Below are 21,768 nucleotides of genomic sequence, written 5' to 3'. Positions count from 1 at the left end.
CCTTCAGCCCTGCCCTGCCCTCCCCTCCCCTCCCCTCTCTTCCCTTCCCTTCAGCCCTGCCCTGCCCTGCCCTGCCCTCCCCTCTCTTCCCTTCAGCCCTGCCCTGCCCTCCCCTCCCCTGCCCTCTCCTCCCCTCCCCTCCCCTCTCTTCCCTTCCCTTCAGCCCTGCCCTGCCCTCCCCTCCCCTTCAGCCCTGCCCTGCCCTGCCCCTCTCCCCTCCCCTCCCCCCTCCCTCTCCCCTCTCTTCCCTTCCCTTCAGCCCTGCCCTGCCCTCCCCTGCCCTGCCCTGCCCCCCCTCCCCTCCCCTTCAGCCCTGCCCTGCCCTGCCCTCCCCTGCCCTGCCCTGCCCTCCCCTCCCCTCCCCTCCCCTCCCCTGCCCTGCGCTGCCCTGCCCTCCCCTCCCCTCCCCTCCCCTCCCCTCCCCTCCCTTCCCTTCAGCCCTGCCCTGCCCTGCCCTCCCCTCCCCTCTCTTCCCTTCCCTTCAGCCCTGCCCTGCCCTGCCCTCTCCTCCCCTCCCCTCCCCTCCCCTGCCCTGCCCTGCCCTGCCCTGCCCTCCCCTCCCCTCCCCTCCCTTCAGCCCTGCCCTGCCCTGCCCTCCCCTCCCCTCCCCTCCCCTCTCTTCCCTTCCCTTCAGCCCTGCCCTCCCCTCCCCTTCGCCCTGCCCTCCCCTGCCTTGCCCTCCGCTCCCTTTTTCCCTCCCCTCCCCTCCCCTCCTCTTCCCTGCCCTGGCGCTGGGACGCGGCTGAGCCTGTCCATAGAGCCGGGGGCTGCGGCTGTGCGTTGTCTTTGGGCTGGTCCCCCCCATCCCTCCCCAGCATTTGGCATCAGCCCAGCTGGCTCTGCGTGCGGGCTGGGCGGCCGAGGGCCCGGGCCGGCTGTGCCGCTAGGGGCTGCTGTCGGGCCTCAGCCGTGTGACGGCCAGCGACCGAAGTGGCCTGTGCCGCCGGCACCGCCCCAGGAGCCGCAGCTGGAGCCGCTAGGCCTGCGGGGGGGGGGGGGCACTGCCGTCGTTGCTAGAGAAATGGGGGGGCAGCACCAGGTGCCTCGCGTGTCTGGATGCCGTGCACGGGGGCGCCTCGGCCTTCAGCCCCGGGAGCAGCGTCACCCTCCCGGTGCCCCGAGGCCGGCTGCTCCCTGTGCCGCTCCTCACTCGCCACACACCCCAATCCCATCCCCGAGGGGCCTCTCCAGCCTGCAGTGCGGGCGGGCTGCCCCCGGCCTGCCCCCCGGCCAACGGGGGAGCCCCCAGCCCCCGGCCTGCCCCCCGGCCAACGGGGGAGCCCCCGGGCCAGGCGCGAGGCTCTGCCTGCAGGGTGGGCGCCCAGCGCTGGGCGGGGTGCCAGGGCCTGGCACAGAGGCTGCCCCGGGGGTGGGGAGCAGGGCCGGCGAAGGGGAGGCCTGGCCCGCAGGAGGAAATGGAGCCAAGGCAGAAAGCGGGGACCTAGGCAGCCGGACTGGTTCTGCGGCGGCTCAGGGGACTCCTCCCCCGCCAGTCGGGTGCCAAGCAGAGAGCGCGCCTCGCCTTCCAGACCAGCCGCCCCTCTCGGCCCCCCTCCGGGGGAGCCAGGGTGTGCAGAGAGGGGCACCGTGCCCAGGTCACATGGCCTGGTGAAAGCCCCACAGCGGCCCGACTAGCCTGCGTCCTCACGTAAGAACATCAGACGGGGTCAGACCAAAGGTCCATCCAGCCCTGACCAGTGCCAGGTGTCCCAGGGCGTGAACAGAACCGGGAATCATCACGTGATTCCTCCCCTGTCGCCCATTTCCAGAGAAACAGGCCAGGGACACATCCCTACCCACCCTGGCTAATAGCATTGATGGACCTACCCTCCATGAATGTACCTAGCTCTTTATTGACCCCTGTTAAAGTCCTGGCCTTCACAACATCCTCCGGCAAGGAGTTCCACAGGTTGCCTGAGTGCTGAGTGAAGAAAAACTTCCTTTGGTTGGTGTTAAACCTGCAGCCTGTTAATTTCACTGGGTGCCCCCTAGTTCGTGTGCTACGGGAGCAAGTCAATAACTTTCCCTTGCTCACTCACCCTGGCAGGCAGAGGCAGGCTGCCCAGCTGCGGGGAGGGCGCTGATCCGGCACAGGGCACTTGCAGGGTCTGAACTCCCTGCCGTGCGCTCCCTGGCTGAGCGTGGGCAGAGCCCCTTGGAGCTCCGTGCCGGGAGCAGCGCGCTGCCCGGCTCCAGCGGCAACGGGAGGCCAAATGCCCTGACGGGTGCAACGGGACAGAAATCGCCCCGCGCTCAGAGCGAAATTGCACCCTGATGTGACTGCCCTTACCCTGTGTGACGGCGCGGCGGGTTCCCCCGATCATGCAGCCCCGTAGCAGCCAGAACAGGCTCCGCCAGCCGGTAGAACCGGGGGGTTTATTGCTGCTCCAGGACACAGCCCAGCACAGACGGGACGTGGCTACAGGAGGCAGGGCCAGGATGTCTCAGCCCCCTGGAGATGGGGTGCCTGGGCCCCTAGTCTCCCAGCCCCCTCCTTAGTCTGTCTCCTTCATGATTCCAGCCAGAAACTGCCCCTTCCCCCACACTCCCTTCCTTTGTTCCCTCCCTTCCCTTAGCCGGTAGGACGGGTTCGGTCACTGCCATGGGGGCCCTCCAGGCACGCCCCCCCCCCCCCCCCCCCCGCTGGGCCGTGCTCACAGCCAGAGGCCAGTAGGGGTCGCCCACAGCCCAAGCACAGCGACCTGCAAGGTACGGACACTGCATCGCACCCTGCCACTCCGCGGTGCTGGGCTGGCCTCCTGAGCGGGCCTGGCGGCATGGACCCGGCTTGCGGCAATTCTGAGCAGCCCCGTGGCCTGGCAGCGGCCCCGGCCGATTGGTCCTGGCCGAGGTAGCCCCCCAGGCCAGAAGTGGTTTCGAGCAGCCCGGGGGGCGCTGCTGCCGGCCGGTTGGGGCAGCCCGGAGGAGTGTTTGGTGTGCGCTGGCGGGGGCGAGCGGCTGCTTCCCGCGCTCACTGTGCTCCGGCGGGACGAGCGTTTCCCTGGCAAACCGCTGGCCCCGAGGGATGTCTGAAACCCCGCCCAGCGCTCCAGAGGCCAGCGAAGTCCAAACAGGGCCAGATGGAGCACGGCCGGGGGGAGGGGGGCGAGCCGACGCCTGAGTTCTCCCAAATCAGCCACGGACTCTCTGTGGCGACGGGAAAGTCCCAGGCCCGCCCCCGTGGCCCAGCTGGGAAGTGGAGACCAGGAGGCCAGCACTAATTCCGGTGCTGCCAAGAGCGCTGAGGGCCGGGGAAGGGGCTATCGGGGCCCTGGGAGCGGAGCAGGACGCGCGGTTCGCGCCGTTTGACTCTTCCAGCCCGGTGAGAAGTGGGGGGAGCGCGTCCAGGCCCAAGCCCAGGCCGTACCGAGGAAGGGCTCTCTCGCCGTGCCCGGCTCTCCGGGGCCTTTGCACGGCTGCCCAGCGGCTCCGGGTCGGGGCGCACTTGAAACACGACAGTGGCGGGTTGGCAGACGCAGCACGTCCGTGGAGACGCCGCCGATGCTGACGGGCAGGATCTCCAGCAGCGCCCCCACCCGCCATACGGTGCAGAGACAGTCCGGACCAGGGGCATGGCTGGTTTCACGACATCACTGGGGGGGTCCCCTGAGCCGCGTAGCTGGGCCGGGTAATTGCGTCGTGCAGGCCAGGCCCAAGGCTCACAGGAGCTGGCTCCTGCCCACAGGGACCTGCGTGGTGCTGTGGAAGGCCACCAGTGCCAGCCTCTGGGGTGCTAAGCGTGGCCCCCAGCCAGGTGTCTGACTGTTTCGGGGGGAGCAGACCCAGTGGGCAGCCATCCGGTCCCAGGAGCGCCAAGCCAGCCTCAGGTCCGCTCAGGGCGTCCACCCTGCGCCGTGCTCAGCGCGAGCCGGCCCTGCCCGGGGAAAGGGGGCGTGCCAAGGGGGCTCTGGAGCTAGCGCCGCCGGAACACGGCCAGTCTCGGGGGACAGCGCCAGCCCGGGCCACGTCCCCCCGGGCAGAGCCAGCAGCGGGCCTGGGCACGGCTTTAAGCCCGAAGGAGAGTGCGTGAATGGAGCCCCGTTTGGAGACCGCCGCAGGGCTGCCGCGGCGCACAGGTCTGCCCTGCCAGCGCTCAATGAAGGCGCGGCTCCCTCGGCCCGCAGATGGAAACGGCGCTTCTCTCCCGGACGGGGCGCTCACACTACCACGTCCCCGGGAAGTGCGAGAGCGCAGCGCGGGAGCCATTTTAAAGTGCCAACCGTTCCCGGTTATCCTTGTGCCAACGGCGCCCCCGGGCAATGTGTGGGCTGCGGAGCTGCCGAGAGGCTCTGGCTTTGCTGGCGACAGAAGCGAACGCCCCTGCCAGCCCCGCCGGGAGCCGCCCCGCGCCTGCTGCCGTGTTCACACGAGGCACCTCCGGGCCAGAAACGAGGCTGCCCCGGAGCCAGGAAGACGAGCGGCTCCAGGCTGGGAGGGGGAAGATGGCGTCCCGCGGAGAAGGGGGCCTCGGAGCAGGGCACAGGGCAGGTGGCGGAGAGGCCTGGCGCCCAGCCCCCGGGCCCTGCCATTGACTCCGGCGGGTTTCGGATGTGCTGCTGGGGCAGGCGCAGCTCACAGCGGTGCGCTCCCTCCGCTCGGCTGGCTGATCCCAGCCAGGGCAGGGGCACATAGAGCCACAGAACCCTAGAGCTGGAAGAGACCTCAGGAGTCATCACGTCCAGCCCCCTGCCCTAGGCAGGACCGACCCAACTGATCAACCCAGCCAGGGCTTTGTCGGGCCGGGACTTAAACACCTCTAGGGATGGAGACTCCACCCCCTCCCCAGGGAACCCAGCCCAGCGCTTCCCCACCCGCCTAGGGAAATCGTTTTTCCTAATATCAAACCTGGACCTCCCCCACCACAACTTGAGCCCATTGCTCCTCGTTCTGCCCCACTGAGACCAGCCTCTCTCCAGCCTCTTTGGACCCCCCTTCAGGAAGTTGAAGGCTGCTCTCAAATCTCCCCCCCCCCCATATTCTTGTCTTCTGCAGACTGAACAAGCCCCAGTCCCTCAGCCTCTCCTCGCAGGTCATGTGCTCCAGCACGGGCAGAGCTGGCGGCTACGGGCCCGGTCGAGAGGCCGGTAGAGAAGAGCCCATCGGACTCCTGCCAGCGCCGCCAGCGGCGACAGGGGGGTGCAGTGGGGGGGTCGCTAATGGGGCCATCCCCACGTCGAAGCAGGGCGCTCGCCTCAGGCCGGTGTTGGCGGAGGGTCCCGGGGTGCGTCCCTGGAGATCATCACGCGGGAGGCCGGGGGCCGCTCAGCGAGCCGGCTGGGCCAGAGCGCGGCGGCCCCGATCCAGGCACCTCGGCCAAAGGTGCCGGCCACTTTGCAACCACCGAAGAGCCTGGTTTGTGCCCGGATGGGTGACGCTGGGACCGCCCCGCGGGGAGCAGCGCTGCCAGGAAACCGGCCCGTGTCACCTTTCTGGGAAACCGCTTTGTTTAGACGCCGTCTCCCCCCGGCCCTCCGCTGCTGCTTCCCCGGCCCCTTGGGGCAAAGCTTCCCAGGCTTCCGGACTCCTGGCCCTTGAGTTCTGCCTCTGAGGCACGTCCAAGGACAACGGGAAGCGGCGAGGCCATCTCGCTGGCCGGGCGGCGGGGCACACGCCAACCCCCTGGCTGTGGGGACACGCGGGGATCCTGAGCGGGAGCCAGCTGTGCAAGGAAAAGGCCTCCTTCTGCAGCAGTGAATTCACAGCCCAGGGTTTCCTGCTAGCTCCGGGAGGAAGTGCCGGCCTTGGCCGAGGCAGACATCCCCATGGGCCCGGCGGCACAGGAGAGAGATTTCGGTACAGACCTGGAACTGGCAGCCCCAGGCCTGGGCGGACACGGGGTGTTCTTGCCAGCTTCCAGGCGGGGAGCCGGTTACCCAGGAGCACCACGTGGCACAAGGGGGGGGAACCCAGCCACTGGGCCAGGGAGCAAGGCTGTGCCCCCCAGGCGTTAGGCCAGGTCGCAGGGGATCTCACTCAAGTGCGAGTTCCGGCATGAACCTCCAGCCTGGCCTGCAGCAAGCCGCTTCCCTCTCCAGCTGCCCTGGTGTAAGCTGGGGGCCCTGGGGCTGTTGTGAGCGTAGGGCCGTGGGGGGCGCTGTGGGGAGGGGCCTTACGCGGGAGCACCCGCACAGCGAGCCGCAGAGCCGGGTCAGGCTGCAGGGCTAAGCACCGCAGGGCAGACAATCCAGCCCAGGTGCTGAGACCGGGTGGGGAGCAGGGTCTGCACGGCCAGGCTGCATCCTGCGCCCACAGGTCTGGCCTGCGATTCGTCGCCCTGTAAGCCCGAATCCACTGACCCAGCCCAGCCCCAGCCGTGCCGGGGCCTTTTGCTGCGTTCCCTGCCTGTCCTCGCAGCGAGACAGACGCACAGCTCGGACGGCCCCCGGAGGGTAAAGACCTGGGAACGTGGAGCGTTGTGCTCTGCAGTGAGGAAGGCGGCCGGCGGCCACAGCAAGGGGAAAGCATCGAAAGCTCCCTGGACAGCTTCCTCTGCTGGATAGTTCGTGCTGGCTGCCTAGGCTGGCCAGAGGCGGGCGGGGAAGGGGTCTCTCTTCTTGGTGACCAGGGGCTTTCAAAATCTTGGCCTGAACATCACACAGGTGAGGAGTGGAGGGAAACGCGTTGGAACAAATCGGGCCACCCAGGGGACGTGCCGCAGCAATTCTGCAGGGTGTACGTGTCGAAATATTTGCGAATCGCGTCGTGCGTTTTCCAGCCAGCTCTGGCTCTCCCCAGCTCAGCGTTCTTTGGCAGACGAGAAGAAATTAATTAAAAATCCATTTGGAACAATAGAGCATCACAAAGCAGCGACAACTGCCTGATTTCTGCCAGGATGTTGCTACCGAGACCCGGCGCACATCTGTCAACGGACTCAAAATATCTCTGCCAACTTTATTCCTGCAACATGCCGAAGCAGGCCAGCGCATTCCTGGAAATGGCTGATTTCTTGGCAAGCCCCCTGTGGCGGCACCTCGGGGTTCCCCCACCTCCTGCACCCCCGTAGCGGCACGGACAGACTCCGCCAGCCAGTAGAATAGAGGGAGTTTATTGCTTCTCCAGGGTACAGCACAGGTGGAATCTGGTTCCAGGGCAGGCCTAGGATGCCTCAGCCCCCCTTGAGATGGGGGAGACTGGGCCCCTAAATCCCAGCCCCTTCCCTAGGCTGCTTCCTCCACGATCCCAGACAGAAACTAAAACTCTCTCCCAGCCCTGCCCCCAAGCCAGGCGCTGGTCTCCCTCCCCCCTTTGTCTCTCCCTGGGGGGCTGAGCCTGGGCGTCTGGGTTAATCCACGTTTGGGAGAGTCAGTGAGAATCTCCCCTCCCAGCGCAGGGGGACCCCGGTCACAGAGCAGACACCCCCCCGCACCACAGCTGCCCCCCTCCGAGAGCGAACTGAGCAGGGTCACGCCGCTTGTGACCTATGGAGGTTCGGGTCCCCTGCCCAGGAAAGCTGCCGCGGTGACATTGGCGTTCCCCTTGGCTCGGGCTGGCTGCGGCGCTGCCCTGCAGGAGCCGGCTCCCCCCTGTCCCGTTGCTGCACAGCTCCGGGCGGCCCGACACGGGTCCATCCTCGGTGGCTGTACCAGCCCTTCCACTGCCCTTGAGCTCTGGCCAGGGTCTCTCTGGCTGGCGCCATGAGCCCAGCGAGCCTTTCCCGGAAAGCCAGGACGTCTTCCACCCCCGACGTTCCATCCAGGGAGGACTTCTCCTCCCAGAACTCTCTCAGCAAGCCCAGAGGGTCCTTCCCCCTCTGCACTCAGCTCAGTCCGGGAGAGCCTGGCAGACCCTCGGGGTGCCTCCCCCTTCCCGTCCCCCGCTCTGGGAAATGGCTGATTTCTTGGCAAGCCCCCTGTGGCGGCACCTCGGAGTTCCCCCATCTCCTGCACCCCCGTAATGGCACGGACAGACTCCCCCAGCCAGTAGAACAGAGAGAGTTTATTGCTTCTCCAGGATACAGCACACCAAGGTGGGCTGGGCAGTTCGGGCTTGAATCTGCAAGCTGAGCCGAAATGCTTCGAGAGACAAGGGGCCTGGAGCGTCCGTGCGTTTGCGAAGCCACGAGGGGCTTGCGAAAGGAGCCCTGGATTCGGTGCTGCAGAACTGCCCAGGCCTTCCCTTCCCCCGCTCTGGGCGAGGGCTCGCCCCCCACGCGGGGCCTGGCCCCTTCTGCGCTGCGCGCCCCCGGCCTGAGGAGGGCTGTGCGGGCACCGGGATAGGGCGGAGCCGAGTGGGGTCAGGGCAGGCCCGTCCATATAGGCCAACTAGGCGGTCGCCTTGGGCGCCACGTCAAATGGGGCGCCAAATGGTGGCGCAATGTCCTTGCGGGGTGGGGAGGCGGGGGCGCCGATTGCCTGGCTCCCGCGGGTGCCTGCTGCTGGCAGCTCGTCTAGGGCCGCTCCGGGGTCTGCGCCTCAAGCACCAGGGCGCTAGGCCTTCGCTCAGAGCGGCACCTCAGCAGCTGCCTCGCTTCGGTCGGAGGGGACGCTTGGGGCACCCCTCCCCCCCGACCACTTTTGGCCCCCAGGAGAATTTGACTTGCTGCCCACTCCGGTCTCTGCCCTGCCCCACTCCACCCCGCGCTGCCTGGCCCAGCCACGGGGAGCGCTCGCTGGACGCGCCCGGGGGGGGCAAATACATGATGTCGCCTGAGTCTCCTTCCCGCTCTGCTTCCTTCGCGAGCGCCGGTCACGTCAGCAGACAGGCCCCCGGGCCTCAGACGCGAGCTGGCTTCCCTCCATCCTGGTAAACCTGAAAGGAGAAGGGGGAATATGTTCTCCTGGGCCTCTGAGTTCAGGCCAAGCAGCAAGGGGCTCACACTGCAGCCAGGGAGGTTGAGGTTGGACATTAGGAAAAACTTCCTGCCTGTCCAGGTGGTGAAACACTGGAATAAATTGCCTGGGGGGCTGTGGAATCCCCATCCCTGGAGATATGGACGAGCAGGTTGGACAGACCCTGCCAGGGATGATCTAGACCAGTGGTCCCCAAACTTTCGGGGCTTCCGGGTGCCCGGGGGCGGGGCCGCTAACACGCCGCGTGCCCGGGGCCAGCACTGTGCATGCGCCGCACACGAGGGGTGGGGCTGGCCCACATCATTCGGCGGGCGCACATAAATGCTCTACCAGGCGTCATGGCACCCACGGACACTGCTTTGGGGACCACTGATCTAGACGGTGCTTGGTCCTGCCCTGAGGGCAGGGGACTGGACTCGGTGACCTCTCGAGGTCCCTCCCAGTCCTAGTGCTCCATGTTCTGATTCCATAGAATCATAGAATAATAGGACTGGAAGGGACCTCGAGAGTCATCGAGTCCAGCCCCCCGCCCTCACGGCAGGACCAAGCTCCGTCTACACCATCCCTGACAGATGTCTATCTAACCTGTTCTTAAATATCTCCAGAGAGGGAGATTCCACCACCTCCCTTGGCAATTTATTCCAATATTTGACCACCCTGACAGTTAGGAATTTTTTCCTAATGTCCAATCTAAACCTCCCCTGCTGCACTTTAAGCCCATTACTCCTTGTCCTGTCCTCAGAAACCAAGAGGAACAAATTTTCTCCTTCCTCCTTGTGACACCCTTTTAGATATTTGAAAACCGCTCTCATGTCCCCCCTTAATCTTCTTTTTTCCAAACTAAACAAGCCCAGTTCATGAAGCCTGGCTTCATAGGTCATGTTCTCAAAACTTTTAATCATTCTTGTCGCTCTTCTCTGTACCCTTTCCAATTTCTCCACATCTTTCTTGAAATGTGGCGCCCAGAACTGGACACAGTACTCCAGCTGAGGCCTAACTAGTGCAGAGTAGAGCGGCAGAATGACTTCACGAGTTTTGCTTACAACACACCTGTTGATACAACCTAGAATCATATTTGCTTTTTTTGCAACAGCATCACACTGTTGACTCATATTCAACTTGTGGTCCACTATGACCCCTAGATCCCTTTCCGCCATGCTCCTTCCTAGACAGTCGCTTCCCATCTTGTATGTATGGAACTGATTGTTCCTTCCTACGTGGAGCACTTTGCATTTCTCTTTATTAAACCTCATCCTGTTTACCTCTGACCATTTCTCTAACTTGCTAAGGTCATTTTGAATTATGTCCCTATCCTCCAAAGAAGTCGCAACCCCACCCAGTTTGGTATCATCTGCAAACTTAATAAGCGTACTCTCTATCCCAATATCTACATCATCGATGAAGATATTGAACAGTACGGGTCCCAAAACAGACCCTTGAGGAACTCCACTTGTTATCCCTTTCCAGCAGGATTTAGCACCGTTAACAACAACTCTCTGACTACGGTTATCCAGCCAATTATGCACCCACCTTATCGTGGCCCTAGCTAGGTTCTATTTGCCTAGTTTATCAATAAGAATATCATGCGAGACCGTATCAAATGCCTTACTAAGGTCTAGGTGTATGACATCCACCGCTTCTCCATGCTCAGCTACGTTTCCGTATCATTTCAGCCAAACTCCCTGGTCCAGGTCAGAGGTGTGGAACTCACAGGAAAACTCTGACACCGATTGGTAAGTCAGTTCCTCCCTCTGCCACTCTCCAGACCCGTGTGTCGGTCCCTGGGAGATGCTGCGGGTTTTGTGGGCAGCTCCTGCCTGTTCAGCATCTGGTGCTGGTGGCCTCTCGCGTTCCCTGGGTTCTCAGTTTGGCCCAATCCAGCACCTCCACCTCAGTCCCTGGCAGCGCCTGGATGTTAGTACTCAACAAACAACCCGCAAGGGACGAGTCTCTCCGCAATGTCCCTGTGTTGGACCGGGCCGGGTCTGGGCACAGCTGAGGGCGTCTGCTCAGGGCGAATTGCTCAAATTCAGGGCTCCTTACAGCCCCAGACTGGAGACCTTCCCAAATGGGCCACATACCAGGCCCCCAGAGCGCTTCAGCTGCCTGCCTGAAGCCTCACGAGCAAAACCCCTCCCACACCCCAGCAATATCCGTGCCCCAGATGGCCCCAGGCCTCATACACAAGTGAGAGGTCTAGAATCCAATCCCACCTACCCCGAACAAGTTCTGTCTGGTCCCAAGAAACCAGCCACAGATCCCTGGTCAATTTACCCTCTGGACCTTACCCACAAATCACGCTGGGCCAATCCTTTAGCATCGAACATCTAAAGGTTTATTACTACAAGAAAGAAAAGCCTGAGAGTGAGGTTGTTAAAGGATAGTACATTGCATGCATCGAATCTCCCAGTTCTCGCTGCAGGCTCTAGCAGAGATGTTACAGCTGCTGGCTTAAAAGTCCTTGTTGCACATCCTAGGATCAGGATGGGTTCACAGGTCTTTCCGGCTCTTCGATCCCTGCAGTGCTGCTTCTGGGATGAAGTGCTGAGCTGAGAACCAAGATGGAGTCAGCCACATGGCCTATTTAGCCCTCCTTCCTGGTCTCTTCTTGGCTGCAGCAGGTCACGTGGCCCACAGCTGGTAGCCCCTAGGTATCAGTCCCCATTCTTGAGGTGTGTCCTTGGCCTGTCTTGGGCTATTGTTCCATGGAGACTCATTAGCATATCCATGGGCAAACATTCCTGGTCCGTTGCTCCTCAGAGAATCTTTCAGCATCAACACAGAGTCCATATTCCTAACTCCACACACAGACATTATAGCGATATGTGAAGAGCAGATACAGAATCCATAGACAGTGGGCTTTTGTTTGACCCCTCCCATGGCCCCCTTTGTACCAACTTTTGGGGCAAACACCTCCCCCCCCATGGGCGCAGCAGTGATCTGGCTGCTCCCCTCAAAGTCCAGTAATGTGACAGTCCCATCCTATAATTCCTCTCCACGGCAGCCCCTGGTCCTTGCCCCAAATTCCTTGGAAACTCCTCCCAGCGCCAGCCATGCTTGGCCTGGAAGGTTGACTGGTCTGGTCAGGCACCACAATTCCAACATCCTCAAGGATTTTCCGAGCGCTCGCTTGCTGGCTGGGCTGAGCCTCCCCAGCTAATCCCCTTGCAAAAGAACATCTGTTAGTTATTGAAGAATCAGTTGGCTTTGGCGTTGGCTTGGGCTGGTGGGCCAAGAATTCTTTTTCCATGCCTGAAATATCAACATTAGCATTTGGCTCGGAGATCAATTTTTAGTTGAATTTCTCTGCTTCCCTTTTTCCCCTGGGTGGTTATTTAAAGGGTCCTTCCCTTTGTCGGCGCCGTTATGGGGCAGCTGCACTGAAGAGGGAATTGAGCCCTTTGTAAAGATTCGAGTTCCTCACAGAATCAGCCTCTTCAGTGAGGTGAAAGGCCCGGGGTCACCCGAAGAATGTGGTACTATGGGAACTTGAGCCTACAGGGAGCTTATGGGCCTGGCTGGCCACCACATTGGGATTAGCAGCAGCGCTGTGTTTCGCAGGCGATTAGGGAACAAATGAGCTTTAATTGAACAAGGGCTTTGGGCCTATGTAACGTTCATGAAGCTGCGCCTTGCTGGCTTATTTATGGCTGTGGTTTGCCACTCGGCGTCCCAGGGAGCCAGGCTGGCTATTAATGAAGCCTGAGTCTATGAAGGAGCATGTTACCAAGCGACTTTCCCCTGGCGGCTGGCCGGGGCAAAGGAGAAGGAGCGCTGGCTTTGAAGCCTTAGCACCCGTCGCTGCTCAGCCCCGCTCCTGCCACGGGCTGAACGGAATGAACACAGACGTTTCCGTGGCATTGATTTCCAGAATGGCGTGTGGGAAACGTTCCGATTTTTATTATATTTTCTTCAATCAATCCGCTCCAAATTAACCGCTAATTAATTTTGGAGGCTATTTTTGTAAGTGCATTGGCAGCCTCATTACAGTCATTAGCCTGCCTCAAACTATTTAAAGAAGTTGTATTACTGTGTGTGTGCATGCGTGTGTGTGTGCATGAGTGTGCATGCATGTGTGTGTGTGCATGAGTGTACAGGTGTGTGCATGAGTGTGCATGTGTGTGTGTGCATGAGTGTGCATGCATGCATGTGTGTGTGCATGAGTGTGCATGCATGTGTGTGTGCATGCGTGTGTGTGTGTGTGCGCGCACATCCATAGCTAATGTGTATATGTGGGTGTATGTAGAAAAAATACAATTCTATAACTAACTATAACTATATAGTTATAGAAGCTTCAGGGGGTAGCCGAGTTCATCTGAACAGGATAAACTTAAAAACCAACCAATGGTCTGGTAGCACTTTACAGACTAACAAAACATGGAGATGGCTTCATGAGCTTTTGTGGGCACAGCCCACTTCTTCAGATGACCAGAGTGTTGGATGTTCAGGACCAAAATAAATAGGGGAGAAGGGGGGGGGGTGGAAGAGGAAATAATGAGAGGGGGGAATAAGAAGAGGCAGTGGGTAAAAACATCAAGGGGAAAGCCGAGCTGGAAGCTAATAGGAAAACAAATAGTCTCAAAGTACCTAAGACTGGACAGTCAACAGAGGCAGATAAAGGCCATTAATTTAGCAAACAACCAATGGTCTGGTAGCACTTAAAGACTAACAAAACAAGTACATGGGCTCATGAGGTTCTACATCAGCAGTTCCCCACCTTTTCCAGATGGGGACCCATTTTGACAATTCAGGAAGACTTAGTGACCCAAGGCAATTCAAAAATGGGGGGAGGGGAGAGGGCAGAGCCACCTGGAGACAGCTGGTGACCCTTCTGAAATGTAATGGCCAGGGCTCGACAAATAACACAATCTACGTGCCCGTGACGAGTAGATTGCAACCCGGAAGAGCCGGGTTCGGGTGATCTGCGCATGCGCAGATCGCTGGATAGCATGGCTGGCGAGCAGGACTCGCCGCGGTTCGGTGAGCCCTGGTAATGGCGACCCATATTTGGGTCCCAACCCATAGGTTGGGAAACCCCGTTCTACGTAGACAAAGAACCATTGTCGCCTTCATTGTTTGGTAGGTTGATAATGACCCAGCCATCCAGTATCTCTATTCAAACCATGGGTGTGAGAATGGAACTTGGGAATGAATTGTAGTTCCCGTCCTTCCCTGAGTTTTTGGCTTGTGGAATTGGTCTGTAATAAAACAGCTACTTGAAGATCTGTTAATGCATGCCCAGGAAGATGAAAGTGGTTTTGAACGCTCCCTTTCCGGAAACCTGATTTGTGTCCATTAATTCGTTCCCGTAAGGACTGTCCAGTTTGGCCAGTATATATTGTAGTGGGGCACTGCTGGCATTTGATGGCATAGCTCAAATGGAATGATTAAAATATTAAAATTCCCCACTGGAACAATCTACCCTGGGCCGCGGCAGAAGCTCCCTCACTGAGCAGCCTGGCTGTTTTGCGAGCGGCTCCACGGCAGGAATTCTGGCGTGGCTACAGAGGCGCTCAGGGCCCCTCCCAGCCTTGGAATTGCCGAATCTGTATTTTTAGGAAGCCGGCGAATCAATTCAGCCGCTTCCAAAACCCAAACTAAGTGCGGAGGAAAGAAAGCGAGAAAGGGACCCGCTGCCTTTCCCCAGGTAGCGCGCGAGGCAAGTGAATGGCTGCAATTAGCCTGCCAGCCCGTCCAAAAATAGCCTGAAAACACAGAGCAGGCCATTAGAGTGTTATTGACGTAACCGAAGGAAAATAAATCTGAGCCCAGCCCAAAGGAAAATCAACAACCCTGAAACTACCGGCTTCTCTTCCTTCCGTCCCATGCCAGTGAGAAGAGCAGCCTTGCTCCCTGGGCCACGGGGAAGTTGTGGTGCACGGCCCCTCGTGGTCTGTCCAACTGGGATGTCCCTGTGGAGGGTGGCACGCCTGTGAAATGTGCCACACGGCCACAGGGGGCTGTGTCCTCAGACACCAGGCCCAGCACAGGCAGCTTTTCCCATCCCCACCCTGCCAACTTGCAGAGACCCTCTCCCAGTCAGGCTGGTCACGCCAAGACTCGAACCTGCTCCTGAGACGCCGCCTCCAAAGGAAACTCAAGTGAGACGGCAAAGAGCAGGCGCAGCCGAACAAAACCAGCAACGTCCGACCTCCCGCCATCAGGACTGGGTGAGAAGCGGCGTACAGGCCTAAACGGTCCGGTGGCCCATTGCCAGTTCCCCGAGGCTCTGCCGGGACGGGGGTACGTAAGGGTGAGTTGGCTGGTGTGTGTTAGGCTGAGTCTGGGAGGATCTAAGCCCTGGAAGCAAATCCCAAGTAAGGGTATGTCTACACTACCCCGCTAGTTCGAACTACGGGGTAATGTATGCATACCGCACTTGCTAATGAAGCGGGATTTGAATTTCCCGGGCTTCATTAGCATAAGCGGGGAGCCGCCATTTTTAAATCCCCGCTGCTTCGAACCCGGTGTAGCGCGGCTACACGGGGCTCGAACTAGGTAGTTCGGACTAGGGTGCCTATTCCGAACTACCGGTACACCTCGTTTCACGAGGAGTACCGGTAGTTCGGAATAGGACCCTAGTCCGAACTACCTAGTTCGAGCCCCGTGTAGCCGCGCTACACGGGGTTCGAAGCAGCGGGGATTTAAAAATGGCGGCTCCCCGCTTATGCTAATGAAGCCCGGGAAATTCAAATCCCGGGCTTCATTAGCAAGTGCGGTATGCATACATTACCCCGCTAGTTCGAACTAGCGGGGTAGTGTAGACATACCCTAAGCTCTTCTCTAGAAGCCCATCCCAACCCAAACAGAGGGCAGCTCGTTCTGCTCCATCTATCTCTAGGTGATTGGACTTAAAGAGCCAGTGGGAAATCTGACCTTCCATTCCTCAGCTACTTGTAGAGCTTTGTCCTCCCGGCAATACGGCTGCAGAGCTGTTACCATTCGGCTGGAATTGCAGAGCTCTTTGGGCAGGAAAGCCCCGGCCTGTAGCCTCCCCAGGAATTGAAATTAGGGGGGCGTTTGAATTTACAAGGGGGGGTGTCAGGGCTGATGAGGGGTGACACTGTGAGGGTGAAGGTGGGCTGTATGGTACCATAGTTCACAAAACTGGGGGGTGTTGGGGAAACTAAGGGGGGGTATACACCCCTATGGAGGGGTGTAGGGAAATCACTGGCCCCAGCCAATCTCCAGACAGGTTTTCAACCAGCCCACAGGCGCCTCGTGCTGCTAGCGCGGAGGGCCTTCTGTTCACCAGAGAGAGACTAGAACTCCGCTTTGCTCTCAGGAACGATGAACGTGGAACAACCGGCGCCCGGCGGCAGCCCTCCCAGTCACTGCACAGCGCACGGGTCCTGCAGACAGATTCCAGGGGGCTGTGACCCCGCAGAGAGATGGGAGAAGATCCGCAAGTTGCTTCCCTCACATCGTGGGGGCAGGGTATGGAAATGGCGACTCCCCGGTCTAGCGTTTAACCCCAGGGGCTGCGAGCGTCCTTGGTTCTTCTTCCAGCCGAGCTAATGACTCGTCCCTGCAGTCACATCAGCGATTCCTAGTGAGGTCAGCAGGACGACACACGGATGTGTTGCATGGAGCTGCCTGCAGGCCCTAAGAGCGGCCAGACACAGCCGGACCAAAGGTCCGTGTCGCCCAGTGTCCTGTCTGCCGACAGCGGTCACTGCCGGGTGCCCCGAGAGAAAAGACACCCAGGCGCAGGAGGGGCAGTCTCACGATCCAGCCAGGAAGCAGGCCCGGGGAGGGACCAGACCGTCCGGGCACACCCAGCTCTCTCCTGGACCACGCATTGCGTAGCCCCGTGGCCCGTGGCCCGGCTGATGATCCCACCCACGCGGGCTCCAGGCCGAATGCGCTGAGGCTGCGTAGATGTCTCAGGCCCTGAGCCGTGTCCCCGGGAGGTCACTGGGGGGGCAGGTCTCCCGGGCGCCTTCATCGCTCTGCCGACCACCACGAGGGGCGGGCTCTCGCCTCGAGGCTAGCAGGCAGGGAGGAATGGCCCCGGGGTTGGTTCTTGTCCCCCGGCGCTGGCGAGCGCTGAGGAGCAGCTGGTGGCAGACTAGCCCCAAGCCAGGGGAAGGCAGCAATCCAGCAGAGGAAGGCGCGCTGAGCAGATGCAGCCTCCACCCCGGCGCTCCCCACGGCCCTGTCTGCTACTTGCCCACGATGCCCTGGCCCGTGTCCCCCCGTAGAGACCCTTCCCTCCCCACCAGCAGCCCGGGGCAGCGGGGAAGAGCCCCCGAAAGGGCCGTTGGAAATGCCGCCGTTCCCCCCGCTCGCTCGCTGCGCCTTGCTTTGATGTCTTTCGTTTAGCTCAGTTACTGGCGTCGAATGGCACCATTCCAGACACGTCACGATCTCTCTCCAGGCACCTCGTCAATTACAGCTAACGAGCTGGAGCTCCCGGCTTTCTGGCGCTGCCGCGCTGGCAGGCATTCCGCCAAAGCAGGAGCATGTGCTGGGAGCTGGAGGTGAGACACCGCCCATCTCCGCTGCCTGGTGTTGTGTTCTGGTTGTCCCGCAGCTCGTCAGACCGCCTGGCCAGGCGCCACACCGCACAAACGCCGCCTCGGAGCCAGGCGGCAAAACGTGGAGAGACAACATTGTGACAGGCTAGGAGCCGCTAGCAGCGGGGAAGCAGAGGGCCAGAGGCCAGGTCTACACGCGGCCATTAGTCTGAATCTCCTAAGTTCAACGTCTGGGTCTCCTACGTTCACACTTCCGGGTCCTCCCTCCGAGGACGAATCGAAGGGAGCCCGAGCCTGGCTCCGGGAAGGTGGGCGCTACCGCAGACTCGGAGCCCCAGGAAGTGCTCTGGGGAGCTGCAAGAGGCCTCCTGGAGGCCAATTAGTTCGAATTAGCGGCGCTGGAGCGTCCGCACTAACATGACTAAGGTGTCACGTTATTGGATTTTAAAGTGAGCAGACAGATCACTGGTGCACCCATGGGTGGGGGTTTGCCCCAGATTCTGTACAAAGGGGGCCATGTGAGGTGTCGAATGAAAGCGTATACTCTCCTGATTCTATGTGTGCTACCGTGTGCGTGTGGAGTGATGGATACGGGCTCTGCGCTGGTGCTGTGAACATTCTCTGTGTGGGAGCGAGCAGTGGGCCAGGGCTGCCTGTTGTGAAGGATTGGTCAGTGACTGGCTGTGTTAATTAGCGCTGCTCTCGGCATGGCCAATACACCTGAGGGATGCGTCTGGAACCCTGCAGACTGGCCAGGGCATAATGGCTACTGGCACGTGACACACAGACAAGGCGCTTGATCATGCAGCCAGCTCCAGTTTGGGAGACACCAGAGATATAAAGGTGCCATGAGGTTGCCTCCTGTGACGGGATGTCGGGGTCCCCCACCTCCTGCACCCCCGTAGTGGCACGAACAGAGTCCACCAGCCAGTCGAACAGAGGGAGTTTATTGCTTCTCCAGGATACAGCACAGCACAGATGTCATCTGGTTACAGGGACTGGGGCTAGGAGGCCTCAGTGCCCCCCCCTTGAGATGGGGGATGGCTGGGCCCTACAATCCCAGCCCCCTCCCTAGCTCCTTCTCCCCTGCTTCCCAGACCGAAACTAAAAGACCATCCCTTCCAGCCCTGCCCCCCAGCCAGGGGCAGCATTCCACCTTCCTTTGTTCCTCTCCCTGGGGGGTAACCGGTCGAACAGGTTCCCTTCCTGTCCCATCAGCTACTCTGCTGGGCCGTGGTACAGGCAGCAGCCAGTGGGGGTCACCCACAGCCCAAGCCCAGCAACCAGCAAGGTCCCAACACTACGTCACACCTCCATCTGGTCTTCGATCGTGCTCCTGATCCCAGCTGCAGCCTTGCGAGGGGCAGAGCCGGGAAGGAGGCTGACCCGTCCCGACGTAGGTTGTATGCACGAGACTTCTAAGCTAGCAGGGTGTAACATCTCTGCTAAAGCCTGCAGCAAGCACTAGGTGGTTGGTGCATGTGATGTATTCTCTGCAGCAACCTCACTCTCCACCTTTTCTCTTCTGTTAATAACCCTTTAGAGTTTAGATTCGAAAGGACTGGCCCAGCGTGGTCTTGTGGGTAAGATCTAAAGTGTAAATTGACCAGGGATCTGTGGCTCCTTCTTTGGGACTGGGAGGATCTGTTCGGGGTAGGTGAGATTGGGTCCTATAACCCCTCACCTGTGTTAGGCCCGGGGCGGATTGGGGCGCAGGGAGAGCTGGGGTGTCTGAGGGGTTTTGCTCGTGAGGTTCCTGCCGGCCGGATGGGCAGCTGAAGCGCTCGGCGGGACTGGCGTGTGGCCTGTTCAGAAGGTCTCCAGTCTGGGGCTGTACAGAGCCCTTGTTTTGAGCAATTCCCATAAGTGTCAACCAGGCCACAGTGTTTTAAATGGGAAGATGTTCACTGGCTCAGACTCATCCTCTGATTGGCTCAGCTCTCTGTGGTCTGTGTCTGGATGCCACACGAGTCCTCGCGTCACACAGAGCACCAGCGGCGACACACCGACTTGGGAAAGTTTCCCATTGTGGCCAGGCTTGGCAAAAACTCTGTGAGGCCAGCAAGACTGAAACCAGAAACTCAGCAGCCCACAGCACCTCTGTGAGTGTTTTCACACGTCTGAACAAGTCCGGAGGCGGGGGGGTTCCCCCGAAAGTAGGCAGGCTGGGCAGGAAACAGTTCTGGGGCATGCCGAATGGTTTTCTCCAGCAGAGGTACAAAATATTGGTGCTGAAATGCACAACTGCCTGGGATCCACAGGGCTGGGGTTCTGCATTTATTGATCCATATGAACATGGGCCCATTGCAAGGAAAAGGCTCCCATCACTGGGGCAAGCTTTCAGGCAACAAAGGGCCATTTCCATAGTGACGCCGTGCCAAGCTGTGAGCAAGGCAGCACGAGGCGCTCTGAAGCCTGCCTTCGCAGGGGACGGAAGCGGGACGAGCAAGTCAAAATGTTGTGTTTTCAATGCCAAAAAAAATAGAATTTCAGTTACCTGGCTCGTGGTGGGGGTGACACGGAGTCGTGGCCCCGCACTAGCCCTTGTGAACCTCCATGACACCACGTCGTGCATGTTCAGCACTTACTAGGCTTGTGGCCTCGGCGAGAGCTTTGCCCAGGGACTGTGTGGGTGCAAAGCATCTGTCCCCACATTTCTGAGGCTTGTTCAGGGGCACGGGAACACTTTAAAAAGCGGGAGGGGGGTGCTGAGCCTCCTGGCCCCATCCATCCCCACACGCAGCTAAGGCCAGGAGCAAAGCCCCAGCAGCCAGGACTCGGGCACTGGCTCTCGACTGCTGCCCTGTCCACCGGGGGCTCTGTTGTCACCCCAGTGCTTGGGGCTGGCAGCCAAAAACCCAGTGTGCAGGGTGGCAGCAGGGACCCCAAACAAACTCCAAACAAAGCCATCGCGTCGACCTCCCAGGATCCCCCTCCCCATGTGACCTGAGGGGACATGTCCCAATTGCTTTGCATTCCCTTCGTTCGTGGATTTTGTTCTTTGCGAGGCACACAGGGTCTGAAATCCCAGCATTTCTCACGGAAGGGAAACGCCCGTTTCTGCCCAGATCGAGGCACTAGCCTGCCAACAAACACAGGGACGCGCCTCGAAATCTGAACCAAGCAGCCCAACCCAGCCCTCTGCCTCCATCTGAATGATCTTTGTCATTGCTTAGGTCACTGTGACCTCCAGGGCAAGTGCCAGCCCAGGACGCAGACAGGCCGAGGAACACCAGGAAATGAGACAATGTTTGGTCCGTATCATTGACTGTGCTCTCAACACACCCTGCGGCCTAACTCCTGCCAAGAATTTTTCAGGCACCGTGGGGAAGAAGAGCTTTGAGGGGGGTTTCATAGACTCACAGAATCCTAGAACTGGGAGGGCCCTGAAGAGGTCATCGAGTCCCATCCCCTCCCCTCACGGCAGGACCCAGCACTGTCTAGATCATCCCTGACAGGTGTCTGTCCAACCTGCTCTTACATATCTCCAGTGATGGAGATTCCACAACCTCCCTAGGTAATTTATTCCAGTGTTTCACCACCCCGACAGGCAGGAAGTTTTTCCTAATGTCCAACCTCAACCTCCCTTGCTGCAGTTTAAGCCCATTGCTTCTTGTCCCATCCTCAGAGGCCAAGGAGAACAATTTTATCCCTCCTTGTGACACCCTTTTAGATACCTGAAAACTATTAGCATGTCCCCTTCTCAGTCTTCTCTTTTCCAGACTCTTCCAATCTTTCCTTATGGGTCTCGTTTTCTAGAACTTTAGTCATTTTTGTTGATCTTCTCTGGACTTTTCCCAATTTCTCCCAGAACTGGGCACAATCCCCAGTGGAGGCCTAATCAGCGTAGAGCAGAGCAGAACGACTCCTCGTGTCTTGCTCACAACGCTCCTGTTCATGCAGCCCAGAATCAGGTTTGCTTTTTTTTGCAACAGTGTCACACTGTTAACTCCTATTTAGCTTGTTTTTCACTATGACCTCCCCTTTCTGCAGGACGCCTCTCTAGACAGTGTATATGTGTAATGGGCTGTTTCTTCCTAAGTGGAGTACTTTGTCCTTATTGAATTTCATCCTATTGACCTCAGACCATTTCTCCAGTTTGTCCAGATCAGTTTGAATTCTGACCCATCCTCCAGAGCACTCACAGCCCCTCCCAGCTTGGGATCATCTGCAGACTTTATAAGCGTCCTCTCTATGCCAATATCTACATCGTTGATGAAGATACTGACCAGAACTGGTCCCAAAACAGACCCCTGCGGAACCCCCCTTGTTCTGCCCTTCCCGCACGACTGTGAACCACTGACAGCAGCTCCAGTCATCCAGCCAGTTGTGCTCCCACCTAATAGAAGCTCCATCTAGCTTCTATTTCCATCTAGTTTGGATAACTGAGGCAATAAGGACTCCCTCGAATTGCAGAAAGCTCTTACCTGGGTTGGTTCTTAGGGGGCCGTCGTAAGTCCATTTGTGCAACCCTACTTCGCATGGAAGGCCGGTCTCCT

This window comes from Pelodiscus sinensis, chromosome 16, assembly GCF_052426305.1.
Source record: "Pelodiscus sinensis isolate ZL-2025 chromosome 16, ASM5242630v1, whole genome shotgun sequence".
NCBI lineage: Eukaryota > Metazoa > Chordata > Testudines > Trionychidae > Pelodiscus > Pelodiscus sinensis.
This window is presented reverse-complemented; position numbering follows the sequence as displayed.